Source organism: Lissotriton helveticus, chromosome 6, assembly GCF_964261635.1.
Source record: "Lissotriton helveticus chromosome 6, aLisHel1.1, whole genome shotgun sequence".
In the NCBI taxonomy this organism is placed as follows: domain Eukaryota; kingdom Metazoa; phylum Chordata; class Amphibia; order Caudata; family Salamandridae; genus Lissotriton; species Lissotriton helveticus.
In genome coordinates, this window is record NC_136067.1 from 449567368 (window position 1) to 449594495 (window position 27128).

The window sequence follows — 27128 nt, forward strand, 5'->3', positions numbered from 1 at the left end:
CACTTCATCGTTCAAAATCACACCCCGAACGACTTCACCTGGACAGTCATTGAACAATTCGCACATTCGAGCTGCGATGAGAAAACACTGCTCTCCAAAGAGCAGCGCTGGATTTATCGCCTTTCTACCCATACAGAGGGGCTCAACGATTCCATCCCGTGGAATGCTCTAGCCAGATAAACACTCTATTCAAAACAATAAGTCTGTATCCCTGTCTGCGCTCAGACTCGTGGTCTGTCCCTACTCTGTATTTGCCTCCATGCCTTAATTCGCTAATTGTTGCTTTTTAAACTTCAATAATCCTAAATGGGCCCTTTTCCCTTTGGTAACCCCCCATTGCGCACGCGCTAGTGTGCATATGTCACTACCACTGCTGTCCAGCGTCTCCTCACCCCTAACGGCGCCAATGCGCATGCGCCAATGTATAGAGCTCACGCATGCGCTGGAAGCCATCACCGCGCATGCGCAACGCGAGTGCCGCTATCTCCCTGCACACGCGCGCTAAGAGCCAACGCGACCGCACCCTCTCCCCTCTCCAGGTGCTACCAATTGAACCGGCTATTTAAGCCCATACCTGATCCATGCAAAGTTCACTCGGGACACTGGAGCAGGACGATAGGTCGCAGGAGCACGCTGATCGGAAATACCGTGAGTAAACGAGTGATCTCTACACGACGCTCTGGGTAAGCAGCATTTTCTCTCCACAGGTACCATCCTAACTTTGACCTTTTACAACGTTTAGGGTCTTCTTTCCCTCCCTGCCAAGTGACCCATGAGGCTTTAACAGCAAGTAGCAAGTGTGAGGAATTATGTACCATACTTACCTGTACCTCACGCTATGCTTGTTTCGCTGTGTAGCCCACCACCGCCACTGCGTTTAAAACTTTATCGCCATATTTCACCTTAGCCATGGCAAATACTCATGGCCACGTTATCTGCCGCTCTAGGTCGCTCACGCACACTAGAAGTCGGCCATATGTTGTGTTTTGGTAAATACCATTCTCACTGGTTCTCCCTTGTATGTCTGTATTGTCTCTATGTTCCATGTACAGTAAAGTAGAGGGAATCCCCCTCTTACACGTACAGCACCTTAGCGAGTGCGACACTTTTTACCACACATTGTCACTTAGTATAGTTTATTATCACCCACACATACTCATTTGGTCCTGAGGAAAGCCAGTTTTAATCAAAAGGCCTGGCTGAAACATGTAGACCACAAGGACGTAGGAGCTCTTAATACACTCCACATCGTCCACAGCCTTTTTATCTTGCTAACAGGGGCCCAGGTATTAAATTTACCTTTTACCCTCGGGAACTGGGACCACCTGTATAGCTTTTAACTTTGCACGTTCATTCTCACCATCACTGCACACTCAGCAAGCATACCAGCTCCTCAGTAATCTGGAGTCGCAGCACACCCGGGACACATTCGGTGTCACTGTGGTGGGCCCGATGATGAAGCATGACACCAACTAGGTTGGTGTGTGAGGGCTTCATGACCAAACCTAAGGGTTTGCCCGCAGATATACCTCCTGAGTCTCACTAACACAACCTAGCTAGTCCTATATTGATATTTCTGAGTATTCCAGCATGCCATGGCTAGTTCCTGCACACCCGTCGGGCTGTTTTCACTCAACTTTTCGCCCTTGAGGTGGGTGATCACAGTGGGCTACTGCGAGCCAGGGTTGTGCCCCACCAACTGTTGAAACACGTACACACTCATGCACTCTCACTACATCGTGCAAGCCCCACCACCTCCTGAAACTATTGTTTGTTTGGCGGCCATTTTAGGCACTTGGGAATCTTCCAAAGCATTCCCTATTTCCTTTAGAATTACATGCTCCACATGTGCAATGTGGAGGCCATCTTGGATTGGGACAGATATTGCGAATCTCTATAAGTTATATGGGAGGAAGTCTGCAGGAACTCCAATGACTGGTACATCTGCATTTTGTGTTTAATGTAAAGACCTACATGAGTATACAAGGGCCTACACTACATCATTGATAGGCACATCTTTATGTACAGTTGCCCCTATTAATGCAGGGGCCTGTATCAACAACCGGCGACAGGCACATATTAATGTACATGTAATTCTATACTGTGAAACGTTGCATTAATTTGGAGTCTGATTAGAATTTGTGTGCCAATTACATGAGGAGTGACAGAAATTCACCCACGTACGGTTACCTCATGGAGAGAATATTAGCACCACCACCTTTCCTTCAAGTACCTGGCACTCCTCCACTGAACTGGCAACAGTGGAAGGAGGCATTCTAAGCATATTTAGGAGCGATTGATGGGGTACCTTCACATCGAAAAAGAAAAAGGCTTTTCTAATACACAATTTGGGTTCTGAGGGAAGGTGCATATTAAAAACCTTGCCCTTGGAAGTAGTTAGTGTCCTCACGGGCACTGGAGAAGATGGGGATTCCGCTATGGTGGTTGATGATTATGCGTCTATCATCACAACTTTGGATAAAAGGTTTAATCCCAAGAAAAATATAGTATTAGAGCCCATACGTTTCTTTATTGTTCTCAAATTCCTGGGGAATCTAATGACGATTTTGTAGCTGCCCTTTTAACTCTTGCTGTGGCATGCAACTATAGACAATTCAGAGATGAGATCATCTGAGATGAGTTGATTCAATGTACCAGCAACAAAAAAGTTCAATAGTAGCTTTTTGTCTACTGAGGACCCCAATTAGAGACAGTTTCAACTTTGGCTAGAAGCATTGAGAGCTCACAATTGTACACGAAAGAGATGAATGAGGGTGGTAAAGCTAATGAAGTAAAACTGCTCAAGTTAAAACACAATAAGCAACTCGAGAAGGGAGATAGTGCCAGTACTTTGCGTAGTTCTGAGACCCTAGTTTCCAAACCATCTAGGGTGACAAACAGGAGATTTCCTGTTACCGCTGTGGCAGTAAGTCTCACCTGGGTAATAGCAAGTTCTGCTCTGCAATGAACTAAACCTATTTCAAATGTGACAAGAAAGGACACTGCACACATATGTGCAGAACAGGCTCTCGTCAGAGTACAACTCTTTTGCAGATGGTCAAAACCACTTTTTATTGACTTTAATGAGGTCTGTAATGTAGTGCTTATGTTATCTGCCTCAAGCCAGGAGGAAAGTGGTGTGGTAGAAATATCATCCATAGTTGGGTTTTGAAAAAGGAAGCCCCAATCATGCGTGATCCCTGTGAATGAGAGTTAAATTTACAGCAGATTCCTTGTCCCCATTCATGAGGATGAATATGAAGAATTTTAGTGACTTGAGGGATTTCCAACTGCTGAAATCCTGTATTAAGATTTTTGCATAAGGGGTCAAAAGAGTAGAAGTGTTGGGAAAATGTGATTCCGAATTGGAGTTTGATGAGCCATCTGCTGTGAAACCTGTGTATATAGTGCACATTTGTTGGGTTGAGATGAACAAGGAGACCTTGGAATTATTTTGGACCCTAATCATCTAGATATGGTATTACCTAAACAAGGAGTTAGTGACGTTTGTGCTGCACAACATGTAATCTCTCCAATTCTAGCCAGGTTTCTCATTTGAAGGCTGATGATTGGGTCAAAGAAAATCCTCAGATTTTTTTGATAAGCTCAAGGGTTTCCAGCATCGCACAGTGCTTAAGGACAATGCACTAGCAGTGACCCACAAGGGAAGAAAAGTTCTGTTGAAGTTGCATGACAAACTGAAGCTTGAATTGAACAAATTGTGTTCCATGGGTGTATGAACCCATTGAGGAGTCTGGCCCCCATAGTCATAGCACGTAAAACAGACAAGATTTTCAGGCTTTGCATAGATTTGAGAGATCAAAATTGTAATATTTGGGTGGATCGCCAACTTATACCAAAAGTCAACTAAATGCTGGTGACTTTTGGTGTTGCTTGTGTGTTTATGTCTCTGGATATATCCTCAGCTTACCACCAGATTGAACTAAGTAGAGATTCTGGGCACCTTACATCGTTTGTTACACCTGAAGGGGCATATAGTTACATCCGTATGCCATTTGATCTGACGTCAGCATCCTTTGTATTCCAATGTTTAATTAAAAAAAAATTTAAAAACACCAAAGGGATCACGTTTTTCCAAGATGAAGTCTTGTTTTTAGGTGAAATGAATACTGAGCATGACAGGGGAGTGAAGAGTGTTTTGGGTATCATTAAGGCTAGTGGGTTAATGTTAAAGAAAGTAAAATGTAAATGTTCCTAGGAAGGTGTAGATTATTTGGATCATCATATGGGTAGAGGAGTTGAGCCCAAACGAAGATTCTGGAAGCCATCCAATGTGTACCTAAACCCAAAGACAAGGAGTGACTTTGTTCATTTCTTGGCTTAATCGAATACTATGCAAATTTGTTAGCAACTTGTGTTTGCGCAAACTTCTTCAACGAATGCAAGGTATGTGTGAGGCGACGAATGTGAGGGAACTTTAAGTTGATTAAGAACGACATGTGAGTGTGTGCCCTCTTAAACCTTTTGACATCAATGATGTGTGTATAATCTTCACCAATTTTAGTAATGTTGGGCTCTGTTCAGTCCAGGGGCAATGGGCATGAGGAAACCATTGATTTCGCTTCTAAGATTTTGAGGGGAGCTGACTTTACTTATTCAATGATAGAAAAAGATGTTTTGGCTTCATGGTGTGGTGTTCAATACTTTAAGAAAATATTGTGGGGTAATGCATTCATTCTATGAATGAATCACAAACTGTAGGTTGTTCTGTTTACCACGAAAGGTGGTTGAAGGGCTACCCCGTGTATTGCTAAATAGCATTACAAATTGCAAGAATTCCGGTACAAATTGGAATATGTGGCAGGGGACAGGAATTTTGTGTCTGACTGTCTGTCTAGATTACAACTGGGAGGAGATGGTGACGAAATGTCAGATGAACTTGGGATGGTGTGTGTTCTGAATTCAGTTGATGACAACATGAAGAGAGTGTTATCTGAGCAGGAGTAGTTAGAAGATGTGGTGAATGACAAAGAATTTCAGAATGTGGCAAATCTACTTGTAAATCATTGACCCATTAGTAAAGGTACCCTAAAGGTGTTGGTTCTCTACTGGAGGGTGTGGGAGGCATTATCCATGCTTGGGCGCATTATGCACAGAGGTGGGCAGCTGATCATTTCAGGAGTCCTACGTGGAAATGGCCCTGGATTTGACCTATGAAGTTTATCTTGGAATTCGTGCCATGAAGCGTAGAGTAAGGGAGGATTTTTGGTGGCCTTGGGTTAACAAATCTATTGAACTTTATGTCCGTGAGTGTTGCATGGGTGTTCTTAGTGATAAGTCGCCTGTGAAATGACCTTCCCCTGTCAGTCCTGCAGTAGTGAAAAACACACCTTGGTCAAAAGTTGCATTTAATGTGTCTGGATCTTTTCGAGTTGCAGGTAGCACACCCAAGTATGCTTTCGTTTTGATTGCTACATGACTAAATAACCAGAAGTGAAGCTCGTGGACAGCATGAGTTCTGAAACAGCTATTTAGTTCTTCAAGGAAGTGTTCTTGAGAAAGGGATCCCCTCAAGAGTTAGTGACTGGCAAAGGTACTCAACTGGTATCCATGGAAAATTAGAATATCCTGAGAAGATCGAGCATAAAGCATATTTTAACTTCTTTGTACCATCACTGCAGTAATGGTATTGTTGAGAGAGTGAACTGTGTCATCAAAGACCAGTTACAGCTTGCAATTATCAATGGGCTGCATTGGAAATATGTGATTGATGATATGTTATGGGCAATGAGGACAACCCCTCACATAAGAACAGGGATGTTCCCTTTTCATTACAGAAGGCAGAAATGCTAGAAAAAAATGGAACAAGGAGTGGATGTCCAGAAAAACTGTGGTTGCTGCAAGGATGTCAGAATTGATGGATGTGAGAGCTACTGTACAGAGTAAATATAGCAATGTGAGTGGCTGAAACAGGACCATGTCAGTTCAGGTTGGAGACTGGGTGAAAATCAAGCAACCTGGTTTTGTTTGCAAAGGATTGTCACATTTGTCTGCACCCATCCGTGTGACAGAGGTGAAAGAACATGTGGTATTGTTAGATAATGGTAAAATATAGAATAAATGTTTTGTCTCTGTAGTGCCACAACCCGAAGCTGTGTAAATGAATAGCAAAATGAGATTTCAATCTGACTCAGAGGTGCCAGAATTGATAGATGTTATACAAAAGGGCGGGGGGGGGCCGGAGCGTTTGAGCAAATCAAACACTCACCCCCAGTCAACTGATCTGGGTTTAATCCATCACCATTCTTTAGCCCACTCAGCCACCCCATTTCAGACATTGCTATATGCAAATCAGTCTGACCCTGTGCCTCATGGGAACAGTCCAACCCGAACTGCCAAGCCATGTCTTCCATGGACCGGAAACAAGCATCCTGGGACCGGTTTCGGATTCATAATCCTCATCAGCCAGGCTATCTTGAATCCAGTGGCCAAGTGAGCAAGGGACTCATGTCTGAGCATACCCTGCCACACTTAGGGCGAACAAAGCGATACAAAAGGGGGGGGGGGGTGATGGACAGAGCGTTTGAGCAAATCAAACACTCACCCCCAGTCAACTGATCTGGGTTTAATCCATCACCATTCTTTAGCCCACTCAGCCACCCCATTTCAGACATGGCTATATGCAAAACAGTCTGACCCTGTGCCTCATGGGAACAGTCCAGCCCGAACTGCCAAGCTATGTCTTCCATGGACCGGAAACAAGCATCCTGGGACCGGTTTCGGATTCATAATCCTCATCAGCCAGGCTATCTTGAATCCAGTGGCCAAGTGAGCAAGGGACTCATGTCTGAGCATACCCTGCCACACTTAGGGCGAACAAAGCTGCAGTAATGGTATTGTTGAGAGAGTGAACTGTGTCATCAAAGACCAGTTACCGCTTGCAATTATCAATGGGCTGCATTGGAAATATATGATTGATGATATGTTATGGGCAATGAGGACAACCCCTCACATAAGAACAGGGATGTTCCCTTTTCATTACAGAAGGCAGAAATGCTAGAAAAAAATTGAACAAGGAGTGGATGTCCAGAAAAACTGTGGATGCTGCAAGGATGTCAGAATTGGTGGATGTGAGAGCTACTGTACAGAGTAAATATAGCAATGTGAGTGGCTGAAACAGGACCATGTCAGTTCAGGTTGGAGACTGGGTGAAAATCAAGCAACCTGGTTTTGTTTGCAAAGGATTGTCACATTTGTCTGCACCCATCCGTGTGACAGAGGTGAAAGAACATGTGGTATTGTTAGATAATGGTAAAATATAGAATAAATGTTTTGTCTCTGTAGTGCCACAACCCGAAGCTGTGTAAATGAATAGCAAAATGAGATTTCAATCTGACTCAGAGGTGCCAGAATTGATAGATGAGCATGTGCATGGCAACATGGGATCTCAATCTGATTCTGCTCTGTGTAACAACCGGTTTGACAAGATAATTTCCGGGGGGGTAAGGTCAAGTTCTGTGAAGGTTAAGGATTACGACATGTATTAGCCTGTACCTTGGTAAATTTTACCTCTATGTGTCTTGAATGTATTTTGTTGGTTAGCTTGTATTTATTATAGCATCTATTTTATTTGTTTTCTAAAGGAAGGGGGGTGTTGGGGTAGTTTGGAATCTGGGGTGGGAATGTGCTATGTGTTCCCTGCGTGGAACTCAGGGTGGGTTCTAATGAGGGGTTCTTGTGGCAGTTGCTGCTGGGACATCAGAAATAGGAGAGGGAATAAAGTGAGCTCCTCCTACCAGTGCCTTGTGGGCCTCTTTATCTTCCCATCACAACGTGAACTAAAAACATATGATGCTTCTGTGTGAAAATGGGAACAGCAATAGACTATTCCATGCAGACAGGCTCGGCACACAGAGCTCTTCGAAGGCTGGGACAGATCGTAGCGGTTGAAGGGATTGTGAATACCAACGATAATGCTTCTCTAAAAGAAGTATATCTGGTTTTTCCAGTGCTTGTTTGAATTATTGCCTATAACCTATTTTAAACATATTAACTTAAAATGGACATAAACGGAAGAAAACGGAAAAAGTTTAAAGTTATCAATTTAAAGTTAAAAAATGTGCAAAAGTATAAGTCAAAGAGATAACTTTTCAAGCCGCAGTTTGCAGTAAAATGTATATAAGGTGCAATGTGATGTCTGAAGTACTTGAACTGCTGCTATTTTATTTTCTGTAGTTGCTGTTTAAGGCATATAAAGGGGTTTATCTTTGGTGAAACAAGGAAGAAGGCGGGAGAAGGGTTTAATGGAAAAAAATCAACAAAGGGAGAGAAGCTGCGACAGGTAGAAACAGATTTGGGGCACAACACACAAGCACGCATGGAAACAGGATCATAGAGTGCTTATCTTCGAAGGAGGAGTATGGGACCTTTCTTATTTGCTTCCATCAGTTTCATCGGAGAGAACAAAAACAATTAGTTCACTTTGAATGTAAAATGGTCACGTTAATTTTAGCGTTTAAAATGTTAGATTTAAGCAGCAGCGCCCCACCCCCCAGGGCAGAGGATTGCCGCCCGCTGCTGCCAGTGCAGCAAAAGTGAAAAATAAAACAGTAATAACATGAATGACCATTTATTTTTCACTACTCCCAGCCCGAGCAGTGTTTGGGGCGGAGCATTGCTGCTGATGATGGAGCAGGGGAGAGACAAAAAGTTTTGTGTACCCCTTGTAAAGTTAATCTCTCATAACCATAATAATACTAATAGAGTGAAGCATGTAAATTAATCAACAAAATGCACGTAAAACCGACACCACACGTGAGAAAAACTAATTGCTGCTTTGCCGAAATAAATATACTAATATAAACAATCGAGTCACACCAATATAGGGCTTTGGTATGGTAGATTTAACTGAAGAAGCGTGTGTATTTGTGCTTATATTAGAAGTTCTTTTTGTGGCAATAAAGAATGCAGATGGTGAGTAAAATGACACTTATTTGTGTAATTTTGCTAGGTAACATCTAACCGGGAGAATCAGAATAGTGGAAGGTAAACAGAAGGGTTAAAATTCAAAATCCAATTTCTGTTCTGTTTATTTTCGCATTAGTCCCCATTGAGGTCTGCGCGGCCTAGTCTGAAAATGGCTGTTTAAGTGAAACAATGAAAAAGGACTCCGAAAGATGGCCCCCACGCATGTGCAGTGTATATAAGAAGTGTGAGTGAACAGCCTATGCTCGGAGCGAGAGATGTCAAGGTCAGTTTGGCCTATGAATGGGAGATGTGCCAAAGAATGATTGCATCTAAAAGACTGGGAAAGGAAGTCAAACAATCTTTATTATGAACAAATGATACAAGGAGTGAACAACAAGTACAAACTTTAAGTATGAAATCATGAGAAAGCCTTGAGAGTGACATGGCAAAATTTCAAATTGGTTTGAATAAGGAGTACATGAGGTGATCATCACCACCCCTCTAATGGACCAATCAGAAATGATTATGGACCCTAAATGTTTCAAATTTTGAGTTAGATAGTTAGAAAAAAGGTAATGAAAGATCTTGTGCAAAGGAGGGTAAAAGTTGGTTCCATGGGTTTTATTTTGCACCACAACATGCTGTCGGTTTGAACGATTCTATTGGTGCTAAAGACTTCGAAATATTTTTGGACTTTAACTTCGATGGGGCAGAGAAGTTGATTGACTGCAGAGATTTTATGTTGGAAGGGAGACATTGAGGAGAATAGAGAGTCAGACAGCTTGGGAACCCGTTTAATGCGGCTCTGTCCTTTACCTATGACAGATTGTTAATATGCTTTTCTAATTTTATTTCTTAACATGTACTAAATAAATGCTTGGAATTGTGCTTGTCTAAAGAATATGCTAATTTCTTTCCTAAATGAAAGTAGATAAACTATTGAAAATATAAACTCAAGTATGTTTTCCTTTTATTTTGAATAAAAGTCATGACAAAATTTAATGTTAAAAGTTATAGGAATATTGTGATTGAGCTGGTCTTAATCGCCATCAGCTGAATTCTACTAGTTGGTCCATCGACCAAATAGTGGAGTACCTTGATGTTTTTGTTTTCCTTATAACAAGTTAAATGAATTTTTAAAAATGTATATAATGTATTGAATATAGAATATAGGTTACTGAGGTACCACGCTATCCAGCAGCTCACTTTCTTTTCACTGATTCAGGGGCAGTGTGGTGTGTGAATGTGTGACTCGCGATGCTATGGGGCCCATCGATGAGTAAAAAAATAAGTTGCTCCTGAGTCAAAAGGGATAAGTTTGAGGGTTGTTGAGGAGCAGAGCTGGATCCGAATTCTTGGTAGCAGAGGTCTGGTTACTATAGGTCAGTTTGGAGGTTAAAAAATGTTTTATGTCTAACACTTAATGTTGAGTTCGTGTTGAGTTTTATGTTGTCAATTGTTTTAAAGACTTACAGGAAGTAGGAAGTTGCCCTGTATGCAGGCAGGGGGAAAATGTGTTGAAAGGAAGGGGTCCCAGAAAGGAGGACGTATGAATAAAGAAATTTTGGGACAAAGTAAAGAGAGATAAATACATCTATAATGTTTTATTCACATTATAGGGAAAGAAGTTGACCAAATCAAATATACAATACAAAGTCGTATTAGTGCCCCTGGGGGAGAGGGAGACGTGCAGTCGTGAGGGTAGTGTGAGGGGGGAATTAGTGACAATAAAAACACGTATTATTCAAACATTGTCATAGGTTCAGTGTCAATTGGACAGCATACAGACATTGAATCAGCTTGAAAGTTCAAAGTACACATGCCCCTAAATCCGTATTTATACAAAATTGGGGTAGGAGGAGGCTGTGTCAGAGCTGAGAAAGTCGACGTTTCGACCCAAGGGAAGCAGGATGCATTACAATCCTTGCAGGAGGGTCTTCATCAGGACGGGAGGAGGGTGGCGGGGCAGACAACCTGAATTCAAATAAATATTTAGGATTTAGTGAATAATCGGGTACTCGTTGAGTTACATAAAGGTATGCACAAAAGGCCGGACTAACCTGTATGAATCAGTGTTGCTGGGTTAAATTAATTTGTTAGGGTCGATAAGTATTTCATCCTAAGTAAAGAAATAAATTAAAAAGCCCATTAGTATTGAAAGGGCGTTCCATGTCAAGAGCTAGTGAGGAGAAAATATCTCGGAACTTACTTGGAAGAGTAAAATACATATCCCACATGGGTAATGAGGAACGAAACGATCCGGGCGCTGGGTTGGGGACCACTCCAAAAATCTGAATAGAGGGGGACATATTTCAGGTTTGAAGAGGGACCGTTGTAAAATTAAAAAAAAAAAAAATTGCAGTAAAAGTCAAAAAAATGTTTTACATAATGGCGGAAATCGGTAATGCTTACCGATTTAAAGGGAGTCCAATCTCATGTCCCCGTGGAAAGGCTGGATTAGTCAGAATCCGTAACCTAATGCACAGAGAACGGGGAGCGCGTTAATTACCCAGTCGTTGGAAGGGCAGGCTCGCATAGATCAGGGAAACTGTATCCAGAGCTAAGTTAGAGAGGAAGGGCTTACCGGTCTAGCGCAGTTCACTCGGAGCGAAACCTCTGCCTCGGCTGTCTCGAGGAGAACGCCGGGCTTCCTGGTTTCTCCGTTGTCATGACAGCGGGAAGGTCACGTGATAGTGGACAACAAGGAAAGACTGAGGAGTCCTTGGTTGTCTAGGTAACCGGTTGGGGTGGCGGGTGGCGGGCGGGAAGAGACCTACAATTATTGTCCTTAAATTCACTTGGACCGTGGTGGTTGTAACATGAGCGGTATTGTATGGATAGTAAAGTACATGTTCCGGAAGATTTCACTCATGTCAACATAATCACGTACCAAACGGTGATCTCATTTATAAGTAGGACCAGGTATACATTGCGCGTATTAACATTGATGACATGCAAGTTTGTCAGAGCAGTGCCGAAATATACGTGGTAATTTACAATACAACATATTTCAAAAATCAAAGTATGATGGTGCGTGATTTTGGATGCGCTAAGTCAGCTTAAAGTGCTGCGAACCTATCACATGATGGTTAAGGCAGTTGGGACCGTGAAAACAAAAGGTCAAAATGTTGAATTTGAATTACCCAGCAGCTCTTATGGTTCTTTTATATTAATAATACAGTTTGGACAATGTAGTATCTGCATCCCGGTATACAAAATAATTTGACATAAACCATATGCATCATGTAATTAAAGTATGGTAGCCCGTAAGTATTGGTAGGCTCAACTGTATTCAGCATTAATTCCTGCGAACCTATCACATGATGGTTAAGGCAGATTGGACCGTGCACAAATGATCAGACTGTGGAGTTGGATTACCAAACAGTGACCTGTATATAGAACAATTACCATAGACCGTACTCATCTAAACCCAGTGCCATACATATATTTTGTGCAGGGATGCATGTCCATCACATGGTAGAAGAGCAGTCTAAGTACACAATCGCTTGTACAGTACCATAAGAACCCTAGACAGATCAGATTGGAAGTTCAGAGATTAGGGTAAGGTAGCAAGTTGGGAGAAAGAACTATCATGTTCATTTAAACCACATTGGATAGAGTTGAAAAAGAACATCCATTTAAGTTCTCTGACGTTCAGTATAGTTGTGATGTCGCCCCCCCTGGGGCCTAAGGAGGCTTTTTCAATCACAATCCATCTCAGGCTCTCCGGAGGGTGTGAGGCTGATCTGAAGTGATCGACAAGAGGAGCCCCTAACACTTCGCACCTTATTCTGCTCATGTGTTGTAGGATGCCCTGTTTAATTTTCTGTTGGGTTTGACCAATGTAAATGAGGTCACACGGACAAATAATGGCATATATCACTGTCGAAGTATTGCAATTGGTTAGAGATTTCAGTTGGATCTTGTTCTGGTTATGATGGAATTCTTTGGTTTGTAGTGTACTGCTGCACGCCTTGCACTGCCCGCATTTGAAGTGGCCTACCGTGGGTTGTAGATTCCAAAGTGTTCTTATAGTGGGTTCCTCCTTGATGGGAAGGAGTGAACGTACAACATAGTCTCTGATGCTTCTCGATTTCTTAAAAGCATGAAGAGGTTTTTCAGGATGTTCAATGTCATCTGCAACCAGTTGCCAATGGTTGTTGACAATTTTCTTGATTTGGTTACTCTTCGTGGAGAAGGTGGTGACGCATACAATGCGGTCCAATGAGCTGGAGGTGGGAAAATGTGTGGCAAGTGAAGTCGCCCAGTTCATTGTCTATTTTCAAAGTGGTAACATCGTCGTGTGTTATCTTTAGGGACATTTTCCGTGTGAAAGTGGTGAATGAATAGCGAAGGCCACCTGTAAAATTTCAGCCTTAAGAATAGGAGTCAATTGTGAGTTCTGAATAACGCTTATCCCTGGGACAGTAATAGGTTTTCCCCTAAGCTTGAAAGAATGGTAAAGTAGATAGAAGTGCTACAAAATTCTGTGGTAGGGAAGGTGTAAGCGCTGCCTACTGGAAATACAGAATTCTTGTAAGTTTGGAAAAAACTATCTCTTTGGTTTAGTGAAGCAGACAATGAAAATGTGTTCTATGTGGTAATTAACAGGTTTAGGTAGTGTAAAATATATCAATATTGTGCTGATTAATTTTGTAAAGGAGGGGTCAGCAGGAGCAAGAGTGAAGCTGACATCAGCAAGAGTCGGGCTGGGATAGGTCCATGTGACTGTGACATATACAGTTCTGATTGGTGCATTAGTGTGAGACTCGCTGGAATAGGTCAGTAAGATTGTGACGTAGACTGCTCTGATTGGTGCGTTAGTGTGAGACGTGCTGGCATAGGACAGAATATCAGTACAGATTGAAAGGAAGTATACAATCGTATTGAAGGAAAAATCTGTGAAAATGGATTACTATTATGAGCAAGACAGGGAACAACCTTCATGGTTTAAGAAAATCAAGAATCTATTAAAGAAAGACAAAGAAATAGTTACTAGAGAGGGAAAAGTACTTCCTCCACTGAAAATGCCAGCATCATACATGATGACGAAATATGGCTATCACACTTGCATATGGTTGGAAAATTGGGCAAAATACACAAAAGACAATGGAGTATTGGCATTTCCAGAAACAGGTTTGTTTATCACAGCAGTGTTACGAAACTTAAGAGAAAAAATTATGAAACTTGAGCCGAGACCTAGACCAACACAATTTGAAGCTTCAATGGAATGGGAAGATGAGATGTACGAAAAAGAAAAAGAGAGATTCCAAGATGTAAGAGAAAATCGAGGCAGTTCGAGAGGATCATGGGGAACTACTCATGAGAGTTGAATGAAAAGATGGAGGTGTGCTGATATGCGGGATGGCATGTATCCAATGCGATCAATGGATGAAAATAAAACATCAGGGATCAGAAAAAAGTGGATGTGGAATGAGTGATATGGAGGACAAAGTGCTGGAGAGCATTTTAAATAGGAGACCCCCTCCATATTAACCAACTTCTGCAGTGGTGACACCAAATGCACCGCCAATGGAGATTGGAATATACGGAATCCCAAAACGACATTTAGAAGTAAACAGTGCTCTTGAAATACAAGAGTTAGTACAGATTGAAAAATCAAGTACCTCTGAATTAGAGAGATCAACAAAAGAATTGGCTGAGAAAATTAAAGAATTAACTAAAAATGTAGAAGCTGTAGCTGTACCAGTAACTATAGGTCCTGTAATAGTGGTTTTTGAAAATCAGAAAATAGATGAGCATTCGTTAACTATTCCTTTAAACTCTAGTATGCAAAAAGTAAGAGAAAAAATGTATCCAGATCTGAATGAAACAAAGTGTACAATTAGAACGACACCACCAGATTTAACCATGAATCAGAGTCCAATATATAGGATTCCTATGGGAGCAGAATCAGCAACTGAAACTCCAGAGAAAAGTGTAGCTAGCATAGATTTGACTAAAACTCCAGTAGGACCAACAGCAGAAGAACTAAATGATTGGGTTAAAACATTACAAAAGAAAGATTCAGAACCTAAACTTTTAGATGTGGTTAGACTAGAAATAGATATGGAAGATCTGATTATCGGAACCATTGGAACAGAAAAGTTAAAAACATATCAGGATGATAAATTAATGTTCATGTGTAAAAGTATAACTTGGAGAGCTAAAATCTACATGATAAACTAGAAGAAAGGCAAACGAATTAGGAATAGAATTTGCAAAAGTAAAATTAGTACAGAAACCTTACCGAATGGATTTCACTGAAAAAGACATAGATAATTTGTACACAGCAGGAAGATTAACTCAGATAAAAGAATTAATTGTATTACTAAGGAAATGGGGAGATGTAGACCGATGGAGAAGCAGGTGGATAAAGAAAAAGGAAGAGGCCAATGATAAAATATCTTTAGCTTTCCCTGTTAAAGAAAAAGAACCAGTAGCAACGGAATATCCCATGAGAGAAATACCAGGAGGAGGCTATGTGCATGTACCATGGAGCAGACAGGATATATTATCATTTACAAATGATTTTCCAAGATTACGAAAAAAACCTGTAGAGTGGTATAGACAAGTAGACAGGTTTGTGAAAGTTTCAAGTATGAAATCATGAGAAAGCCTTGAGAGTGACATGGCAAGAACCAGTAGCAACGGAATATCCCATGAGAGAAATACCAGGAGGAGGCTATGTGCATGTACCATGGAGCAGACAGGATATATTATCATTTACAAATGATTTTCCAAGATTACGAAAAAACCTGTAGAGTGGTATAGACAAGTAGACAGGTTTGTGAAAGTTTCAAGTATGAAATCATGAGAAAGCCTTGAGAGTGACATGGCAAAATTTCAAATTGGTTTGAATAAGGAGTACATGAGGTGATCATAACCACCCCTCTAATGGACCAATCAGAAATTATTATGGACCCTAAATGTTTCAAATTTTGAGTTAGATAGTTAGAAAAAAGGTGGGAAGATTTAGATGGATTGTTTGATATAGTTGTACCTGCAGATTTATGGACTGAATGTAAAATTACTATGGATTGGCCAAAAGAAGAATATCCAAGAGATGCAAAAACAGGTGTTCCAGGTCCTGAGATAATGAGGAAATAAGACCAAGTCATAACATTTCTGAAAAATAAAATTCCACCAAAGGAAATGGATTGGCTAAAAATTGATAGGACTACACAAGAACCTAAAGAATCTGTACATGCTTATTATGAAAGATTACTTCTAGTTTTCAAACAATATAGTGGATATGAAAATCTGAGTGAGAAAGATATGAGTCATTTTGTATATAGGTTCGTATTTGGTTTGAGACCTGAAATAGGGGATATGATAAGACATCACATGATGTGTTGGCAATCTAGTTCAGTTGATGAGATTTTGAGGTATGCAAATATTGCAGTGATGATATCAAAGCTAGGCAGTGTAAGCTTAAGGAAAAGGCAATGTGGGCACAAGTAAAAGTTGCAGAACAACAAGAAGCACAATTGACTAATCAAACTAATGATATGGGTCAGACAAAGATGAACGGTAATATGCATAAAGGAAAAGGACAAATTAATATAGATGAGGCTAAAAAGAAATGGAATGTCACCCCCAAAAGTTAATCCTGAAAATAAATTATTTAATCCACAGGTGCAGAATGAGGTAAATCAACAATCACCACTCCAGCAACAGGTAGTCACACAGCAGAGTCAGGTGCCACTACCACCTCTCCCACAGAGTGTTAATCTTCAGAAATATAGTGCAGAGGCAGGATTCTACGGAGGAAAGCAGGTAAAAAGATCATCGCGTGTGACTGCTGTTTTGCAGTATTGGTTGAAATCGGATGGAAACAAGTCCGATGAGAGTTATTGACGGTGCCTAGGAGATGAAGTGGAGTGTGTGCTTGGCGCAACTCCGGAGGTAGATCAATCTGGTCCCTTTGTGAATGGAATTGTGAATGATATAAATGTTACTTTCCTAGTGGACACAGGTGTTACCCGTTCTACAGTTAGATCAATAGAAATTCAAAACCTTCCTTCTCTGGAGATGTAATCCAAGTTGTAGGTGTAACAAACAGACAGATTAAAACCCCACTAACACTGCCCGTGGAAGTGAAAATTGGCTCTTTTAAAGAAATGCATCGCTTTGTAGTATGTGACAGCAGTCCTGTAAATTTGCTTGGAAGCGACATACTCTGTAAAATGAACTGTGCCATTTATTGTTCACCAGATGGCATTGCTTTCCAAACAGCAGATGATGATATTCTGTATAAAATGACAATGTCAATAATAGATTCAGAGAAGAGCGAAACATTCCCTGTGTTTGACAAAGAGAAGACCCCAATTGAATTGAAAGAAACAGTTAAAGAAGAGGTGTGGGACTTCACAGGAGAAGAGATAGGTCTAATAAAAGGAGTGAGTCCGGTAAAAATTACTGTAAAAGAAGATGCCATATACCCAAATGTCACACAATATAAACTAACACCAATTGATAATTGAAGGAGTAACTCCAGTAATTAACAAAACAATTGAGCAAGGAATCCTGAAAGAGATAATGAGTAGTCCATGTAATTCACCAATCATGGGGCTGAAAAAGCCAAACGGAACTTTTAGGATAGTGCAGGATTTGAAAAAGTTAATAAAATAGTCTTTCCATGTTGTCCAATTGTACCAAATCCAGCTGTGATACTATATCAAATTCCACATGATGTAGAGTGGTACACAGTTATTGATTTGTGTAATGCATTCTTTACAGTTCCATTGCACCCTGACAGCCAACTAATATTTGCGTTTCGGTTTGGCAAGCGTATTTTGGCATGGTGCTGAATTCCTCAAGGGTATACTAAAGTCCTTCCATTTTCATTCAAATACTGAAGAAATCATTAGAATGTCTGAACATGCCAGAAAAATAATCTGTTTTGGTTCATTATATTGATGACCCACTAGTGGAATCAAATACCAAAGAACCTTGTATTTCTGATACAATTGCATTGTTGAACCATTTGGCAAAAGAAGGACATAAAGTGTCTCCATCAAAATTGCAGTTTTGTCAACAAGAAGTACAATATTTAGGTCATAAGATTAGAAAAGGGGTGAGAAAAGTGACCTCAGAAAGAATCAAGATTATCAGAGGAATTAATCCACCAAAGACACAGAAGCAAGTGAGAATGTTTCTGAGAATGGTTGGTTACTGCCGACAGTGGATAAGTGGATTTTCACTAATTGCAAAGTCTTTACAAAGATTGACTAAAAGCTATTTAAAAGACCCTAAAGTGCTGAATGAAAATGAAATGGAGGCATTTGAACAATTGAAAAACAGCTTATGCAAAGCGCCAGTGCAAGGCATGCCTGACTATTAAAACAAATTTGAATTGTATTGCAGTGAAAGAGATGGGTGTGCATTATCAGTTCTGATTCAAAGGCATGGAAGAATGAGAAGACCAATTGCATATTTCTTAGCTGTTTTGGATCCAGTAGCAAGAGCATTACCTGGATGTCTGAAAGCTGTAGCTGCTACGAGTGTGAGTTTGGAACAGAGTGAAGGTATTGTGATGGGGTACCCAGTAAAGGTTTATAAGCTAAATTCAGTTGAAATACTCCTCACCAGAACCAAGACACAGTACATGACAAATAGTCGTTTGACTAGGTATGAAAAAGTGATTCTGGGTGCAGAGAATGTAACAGTTGCTAGATGTGTACATGTGAATCCTTCTACCTTATTGCCTGATACATTGGATGTTGAAGTCAAAAATGACATTGATCATAAATGTTTGGATGTGCTTGAGTATTGCACAACGCCAAGACCTGACCTTAAGGATGAAACCTTGGAAGAATCAGACTATGTGCTGTTTGTTGATGGTTCATGTTTGAGAACAGATGAAGGAGCTTTGAGTGCTGCATATGCTGTATGTACAGTGGAAGATGTCATGGAAGCATCTTGTTTGAAAGGAATACGTTCCGCCCAAGTGGCTGAGCTGATTGCTTTGATTCGAGCATGCAAATTGGGAAAAGATGTCCGAATCACTGTAGTGACTGACAGTCAATATGGATTCGGAGTTGTGCATGATTATGGACAACTGTGGTCCCAAAGAGGGTGTATGACCTCTGCAAGATCTCCCATCAGAAATGGTGAGTTTGTGAGAATGTTACTTGAGGCGATACAGCTGCCAAAAAGTATTGCGGTTGTGAAGTGTGATGCTCATAAAAATGAAGTTGATTATTTCACTGAGGGCAATCGATTTCCTGACGCTATAGCCCAATATTGTCCCAGAAACCTATCATTAAAAGGTTAAAATCAGTCCGTCCTACCGACATGCAGAGATGGTTTTCCTCTGAGTTAAAAAACCAGAAACTGGCACTGCGCCAACTGGAGAGACAGTGGCGATTAAAGTATTGTCCTGATAAAAAAACTTCTATATACTGCAGCCAGGAAAGAATATAAGAAAATAATCCATAATGCTAAAACCAGCCACTTTTCCACACATATACTCAATAGGAATTCTAAGGAAATATTTAATATAGTCAATGAACTATCTAACCCGGAGTGAATTCTTTTGAAGGCTTTGCCCTCTCAAGTACTGTGTAATTCTCCCAATGATTATTTCATTGATGAAATCATTGCTATTAAGGCTAATATTCCCAAACATCTTCCTACCCTGATCTCCTCTGTCTTGTGCCAAACAAATAGCATCTTAAGTCAATTTCCCTGTATTAATATGGACACCTTTCATAACCTGTTAGTGAAGGTCAAATCAGGTGCCCCTTCTGATTGTTGCCCGCCCCATATGTTTAAGTACTGCCTTGCAGCTTTTCCAGATCCTGTACTCACTCTCTTGAATGTGTCCTTGTTATCTGGTCAAGTCCCTATGGCTTTTAAGAAAGCCATAGTGGTACCTCTTTTAAAAAAAACAGGAGCTTCCTTCCAACTATCGTCCGATTTCCCTGCTCCTATTTCTAGCAAAAGTACTAGAGGCCCATGTAGCCAAATGCCTCTCCAATTTTCTGGAGGAGTCCAAATACTTGGACCCCCCCAGGCAGGGTTTCGGCCGGCTCATTCCACCGAAACTGTTATCCTGGCCGTTCTGGATACTCTCCGGGACCATGCTGATAAAGGTTCTCCTCAGGCACTGGTACTATTCGATCTATGTGCCGCTTTTGACACGGTTGACCATGCTATTCTGGTCGACTGTGTCAAACTTGCTGGCATTCAAGGGGTGGCTGCCTGCTGGCTAACCTCATTTCTGGATGATCGGTCGCAGGCTGTCCGACAAGGGCATTTCTTGGCTCCCCCACGTAAAATTACCTGTGGAGTCCCTCAGGGCTCGGCACTCTCCCCCCATTTGTTTAATGTCTACATCTCTCCCTTGATCCAATCTCTGAAGGAAAGGAAAGTGACAGTTTTTAACTATGCAGATGACCTACAGTTGGTCTTCAAGATAGACGGCTCTCATAGCTCTGTTATGGATTTCCAGGCCACGATGTTATATATACAGCAGTGGATGGACCGTAATCATCTTAAAGTAAACCTGGGTAAGACAGAGCTTGTTTTGACCGGAGATAGTCATATGTTCTGGGGCCCGCACTACTGCCAATTCTCCCTCGGCTAAAATATTGGGAGTCTCCCTCAACAATGAACTCACGTTGAACTCTCAGGTTGGCACAGTGATTGCTAAGTGTTTCTTCCAACTGCGTAAGATCAGGAAGATACACCGCTTTTTCACTCCTGATGCACTGGTCCAGATTATAATTGCTACAGTTCTTTCTCATCTGGATTATGCCAACTCTGTGTACCTGGGAATGCCACTCTACCTGTTTAAACAGCTGCAGTTGGTTCAAAACGAGGCGGCCCGCTTGGTCTTTCGTCAACCGACATTGCAACCAGTTACGCCCCTGTTGAGGAAATTACATTCAAAAACCAAAAACAAGCCCCAATATTGCCAATAACTTAGAATGGGGGCCTGGAAGTGACCAAACAACCTACTCAATTAAACAGTAAGTTTTCAGACAACTCTTTTAGTCTAGAACAAATCAATTATTTTAATTTTCAATTTTTATCAAAGACATATTTAGAAAACATTCAAAAGTTTATGTACAAAAATTATTACACTCCACAATTATTTACAATAACACTTCTTACACTCATTCCTAACAATTACAAACATTCACACATACATACACATTATGACACATATAGAATCGGTTGACATTAATTTGTACCAAACATATTCATAGGGTGAATTTAAACAAAACAACACAGGAAATCAAATCAAATGTTATGAAAATTTCTTATTTTAAAGAAACGTCCTAGTGTTGTATACAAAAGGTCTACGCGTTTCGAAAACCCTTTCTTCTAGGGAATTCTATTCAGGACCACGTAGCTGTGAATGAGAAGGCATAAGAAAGGTCAGTCTCCAGAGACGACCTCATCTGTGTCACTGTACACAAAATGAAAGGGCGACACCTACTCCTACCTCAATGATGCTTGTTTTCTTTATAATCAGGGATTCTGAAATAAACAGTAAACAGCCCAAAGTCATATCTAATTGCTCAACAGACTCATGTCCTGCACAAGAGTTACAACCAAGGAGTAAGCAAAATAAATACTCACATCCATCCCTTCTTAATCTGCTAATATTCTAATGGAGTGTGGATTCTGTGTGGTGAAGGAGCATAAATCAGTACAAGTTGTAGTTCAAAAGCGTGAAGGTTTTTATGAAGCAATGCAACATCCACAACTTACTTATGTTGAAGCGTGTGATTAAATCCAACAGCCTGGGGACGCGTCGATAGCGCTGTGTCCCTGTCAGGGTAAATGTGGCAGGCACTGTATAAGTATTGTGCGCAATGAGGTGTTTAACAATGCAGCTTCGTCGCGCAGTGAGAAACGCCAATAGCTTCTTACCTGCTGTTTTTCGTTTGTGGCTTCAAAAGGGACCGTATTCATCTGCTGTCTCCGTTTTTTTCCAAAGCTCAGTTGAGGAAACCTGTCGATCAGGCAACGCGATTGTCCTATCTTCGTGCGCACTAATCTACTTCCGGGTTATTGTGATGATGGGATTTGTAGTTCAGTAGCCAAAATGAGTCAGGATTTGTAGTTTTTTGTTGATTTGAGAAGTGCAGGTTGCAATGGATTGGCAGAATCGTTTCGAATCAATGCCAGTCTTGATGGATGATAATATTGGTTGTGATGCTTATAATCCGTTTTATGTATCTCTTAGACCTTGGTGCTTCTATTATGTTTACATCTGGCTGTCAAGAGCAGAGATTGTGATGATTTGACGTATCGAGTGTCATGCTGGCCGAGTCTCCGGTTTCACATGTAGAGGCTGCCGGACCAATCTTATTACTGCTTAAAGCATATTATTGTAGTCGGTAAATTACTGACATTTCATTCAATCCGTCGACGGCTGAATTAAATTTGATGATATGCATTGCTTCATGGCGGGCTAGTTTGTCTTCAATGTCGCCGCCTCGGAGATCTCTCTCGATCTTGGCGATCACCGTCCATCTTAGGTCATCCAATGTATGTTTTTCAATGTGCCAATGGTTCACAAGTGGGGCAGAAATCACGTTGTTTTTTATTCGTGACCTATGCTGTGTGATGCGACATCTAACTTCTTGGCTCGTTTTGCCAATATAAAGTTTGTTGCATGGGCACAAGACTCCATAAATCACATATCGTGATTTACAATTTGTATATTTGTCGTGTTTCCAGAACACTTTCTTGTGTTGAAAGAGTGAGCCTTCGTTTGTGCTAGGGCAACAGATGCAAATCCCGCACCTGTGGTGTCCTTTCAAAGGTGGTAGTCCAACGTATGCTCCCACTGTCAATTGGTCTTTCTTTTTCAGAGCTGCTCTCACTAAATGATTTCCTACACATTGATCTTTTTTGTATGCGAATAATGGTTTTTCTCTGAGAGATTCATCAATATTTTCAACGAGGTGCCAGTTTTGTACGATTGTTTTTTTTACCTGGTTGGAGTTTGGGCAGAAGGTTGATACACAAACCACTCTATTCAGTGGTGGTTTTTCTCTTTTTTCTAAGAGAGTTTCCCTGGGGACCCACCAGGCTCTCTTCATTGACCTTTTGAGTAGTTTTTTTGGGTATCCTCTTGCTAGCAAATTTTCTGTTAGATTATTCGCATGTAGAAAGTATTCGTCTTTTAGGTGGCAATTTCTCTTTATTCGGAGGTATTGCCCGAAAGGGAGATTTTCTCTTAGATTCCGTGGGTGGTTGCTACGGACATGAAGAGCTTTATTTCGGTCTGTCTGTTTTTTAAAAAGGGTAGTTATTAGACCGTCCTCCGTTCGGTAGACTTCCACATCCAGGAATGCCATCTTTATTTTTGAGTGGTTCATACTGAATTTGATTTCCAGCGTTCTAGAGTTTAGCCACTCATAGAACTGTTTCAGGTCTTCCTCAGTTCCTCTCCATGTCATAAAAACATCGTCGATATATCGACTCCAGCTCGAGATCTTTTCTGAAAAAGAATTATTCTGGTAGATGAATTTTTCTTCATAGAGTGCCATAAAAAGCACAGCTAATTCTGGTGCGAATGGACACCCCATTGCTACTCCACTCGTTTGAAAAAAGAATTGACCATTGAAATTAAAGTAGTTCTTTTTTAAAGCAAATGCTGCTAGTTCCATTATGAATTCCGTCGGGACTCTCATTGAATTTTCTCTTTCTTCCAAGAACAATTGGATGGCGTCCAGACCATCATTTTGAGGTATTTGGGTGTATAGTGATGTCACGTCTAAGGTGACTAAAAGATCATGGTTCTCTTCAAAAAGAATTGCTGGTAGTTTAGAAATGAAATCTGTCGTATCTCTCAATTATGATTTTACTTTAGGACTTTCGGAAAGAATAGCCATGGAGAATCTAAAAAAGATACATCAGTTACAATAAAACAAGCTGACAAGGGTGGCTCCATTGTCATCTGGGACTCAAAGAAATACATCTTGGAAGTAATGACCCAACTAAACAACACTAGATGCTATAGACAAATCCCCCATGATCCAACTAGGGATTTACAACAACAACTTAATCTGATCCTGGACAAAGGATTTGAATGTGGAATCATTGGAAAAAAGGAACATGAATATCTAAAATGCATTAATCCGAGGATACCTCTTTTTTATGTTCTCCCGAAGATTCATAAAGATGCCAATACACCACCAGGGAGACCAATAGTCTCCGGTTGTGATTCACTATTGGAACCGATCTCCAAATTTGTTGATTTCTTTTTAAAACCGTTTCTTCCTAAGGTAAAATCATACTTGAGAGATACGACAGATTTCATTTCTAAACTACCAGCAATTCCTTTTGAAGAGAACCATGATCTTTTAGTCACCTTAGTCGTGACATCACTATACACCCAAATACCTCAAAATGATGGTCTGGACGCCATCCAATTGTTCTTGGAAGAAAGAGAAAAACCAATGAGAGTCCCGACGGAATTCATAATGGAACTAGCAGCATTTGCTTTAAAAAAGAACTACTTTAATTTCAATGGTCAATTCTTTTTTCAAACGAGTGGAGTAGCAATGGGGTGTCCATTCGCACCAGAATTAGCTGTGATTTTTATGGCACTCTATGAAGAAAAATTCATCTACCAGAATAATCCTTTTTCCGAAAAGATCTCGAGCTGGAGTCGATATATCGACGATGTTTTTATGACATGGAGAGGAAGTGAGGAAGACCTGAAACAGTTCTATGAGTGGCTAAACTCTAGAACGCTGGAAATCAAATTCAGTATGAACCACTCATAAATAAAGATGGCATTCCTGGATGTGGAAGTCTACCCAACGGAGGACGGTCTAATAACTACCCTTTTTAAAAAACAGACAGACCGAAATAAAGCTCTTCATTTCCGTAGCAACCACCCACGGAATCTAAGAGAAAATCTCCCTTTCGGGCAATACCTCCGAATAAAGAGAAATTGCCACCTAAAAGAGGAATACTTTCAACATGCGAATAAGCTAACAGAAAATTTGCTAGCAAGAGGATACCCGAAAAAACTACTCAAAGGGTCAATGAAGAGAGCCTGGTGGGTCCCCAGGGAAACCCTCTTAGAAAAAAGAGAAAAACCACTACTGAATAGAGTGGTTTGTGTATCAACCTTCTGCCCAAACTCCAACCAGGTCAAAAAAACATTCCTACAAAACTGGCATCTCGTTGAAAATATTGATGAATCTCTCAGAGAAAAACCATTATTCGCATACAAAAAAGATCAATGTGTAGGAAATCATTTAGTGAGAGCAGCTCTGAAAAAGAAAGACCAATTGACAGTGGGAGCATATGTTGGACTACCACCTTTGAAAGGACACCACAGGTGTGGGACTTGCATCTGTTGCCCTAGCACAAACGAAGGCTCACTCTTTCAACACAAGAAAGTGTTCTGGAAACACGACAAATATACAAATTGTAAATCACGATATGTGATGTATGGAGTCTTGTGCCCATGCAACAAACTTTATATTGGCAAAACGAGCCAAGAAGTTAGATGTCGCATCACACAGCATAGATTCAGAAAAGGGGGTGGTGATGAACAGAGTGCCTGAATTAAGCAGACCACTCTTACCCAGTCCAAAGATCAGGGCTTAATTCATCACCGTTTTTTAGCTCACTGCACCATCCCAGCTCACAACTTGGCTATATGCAAATTAGTCTGTTCCTGTCCCAGTGCATGAAGGGAACAGGGCAAACCAAACTACCAAGCGAGAACTTGGCTATATGCAAATTAGTCTGTTCCTGTCCCAGTGCATGAAGGGAACAGGGCAAACCAAACTACCAAGCATCACACAGCATAGGTCAAGAATAAAAAACAACGTGATTTCTGCCCCACTTGTGAACCATTGGCACATTGAAAAACATACATTGGATGAGCTAAGATGGATGGTGATCGCCAAGATCGAGAGAGATCTCCAAGGCGGCGACATTGAAGACAAACTAGCCCGCCATGAAGCAATGCTTATCATCAAATTTAATTCAGCCGTCGACGGATTGAATGAAATGTCAGAAATTTACCGACTACAATAATATGCTTTAAGCAGTAATAAGATTGGTCTGGCAGCCTCTACATGTGAAACCGGAGACTCGGCCAGCATGACACTCGATACATCAAATCATCACAATCTCTGCTCTTGACAGCCAGATGTAAACATAATAGAAGCACCAAGGTCTAAGAGATACATAAAACGGATTATAAGCATCACAACCAATATTATCATCCATCAAGACTGGCATTGATTCGAAACGATTCTGCCAATCCATTGCAACCTGCACTTCTCAAATCAACAAAAAACTACAAATCCCGACTCATTTTGGCTACTGAACTACAAATCCCATCATCACAATAACCCGGAAGTAGATTAGTGCGCACGAAGATAGGACAATCACGTTGCCTGATCGACAGGTTTCCTCAACTGAGCTTTGGAAAAAAACGGAGACAGCAGATGAATACGGTCCCTTTTGAAGCCGCAAACGAAGAACAGCGGGTAAGAAGCTATTGGCGTTTCTCACTGCGCGACGAAGCTGCATTGTTAAACACCTCATTGCGCACGATACTTATACAGTGCCACATTTACCCTGACAGGGACACAGCGCTATCGACGCGTCCCCAGGCTGTTGGATTTAATCACACGCTTCAACATAAGTAAGTTGTAGATGTTGCATTGCTTCATAAAAACCTTCACGCTTTTGAACTACAACTTGTACTGATTTATGCTCCTTCACCACACAGAATCCACACTCCATTAGAATATAAGCAGATTAAGAAGGGATGGATGTGAGTATTTATTTTGCTTACTCCTTGGTTGTAACTCTTGTGCAGGACATGAGTCTGTTGAGCAATTAGATATGACTTTGGGCTGTTTACTGTTTATTTCAGAATCCCTGATTATAAAGAAAACAAGCGTCATTGAGGTAGGAGTAGGTGTCGCCCTTTCATTTTGTGTACAGTGACACAGATGAGGTCGTCTCTGGAGACTGACCTTTCTCATGTCTTCTCATTCACAGCTACGTGGTCCTGAAGAGAATTCCCTAGAAGAAAGGGTTTTTGAAACGCGTAGACCTTTTGTATACAACACTAGGACGTTTCTTTAAAATAAGAAATGTTCATAACATTTGATTTGATTTCCTGTGTTGTTTTGTTTAAATTCACCCTATGAATATGTTTGGTACAAATTAATGTCAACCGATTCTATATGTGT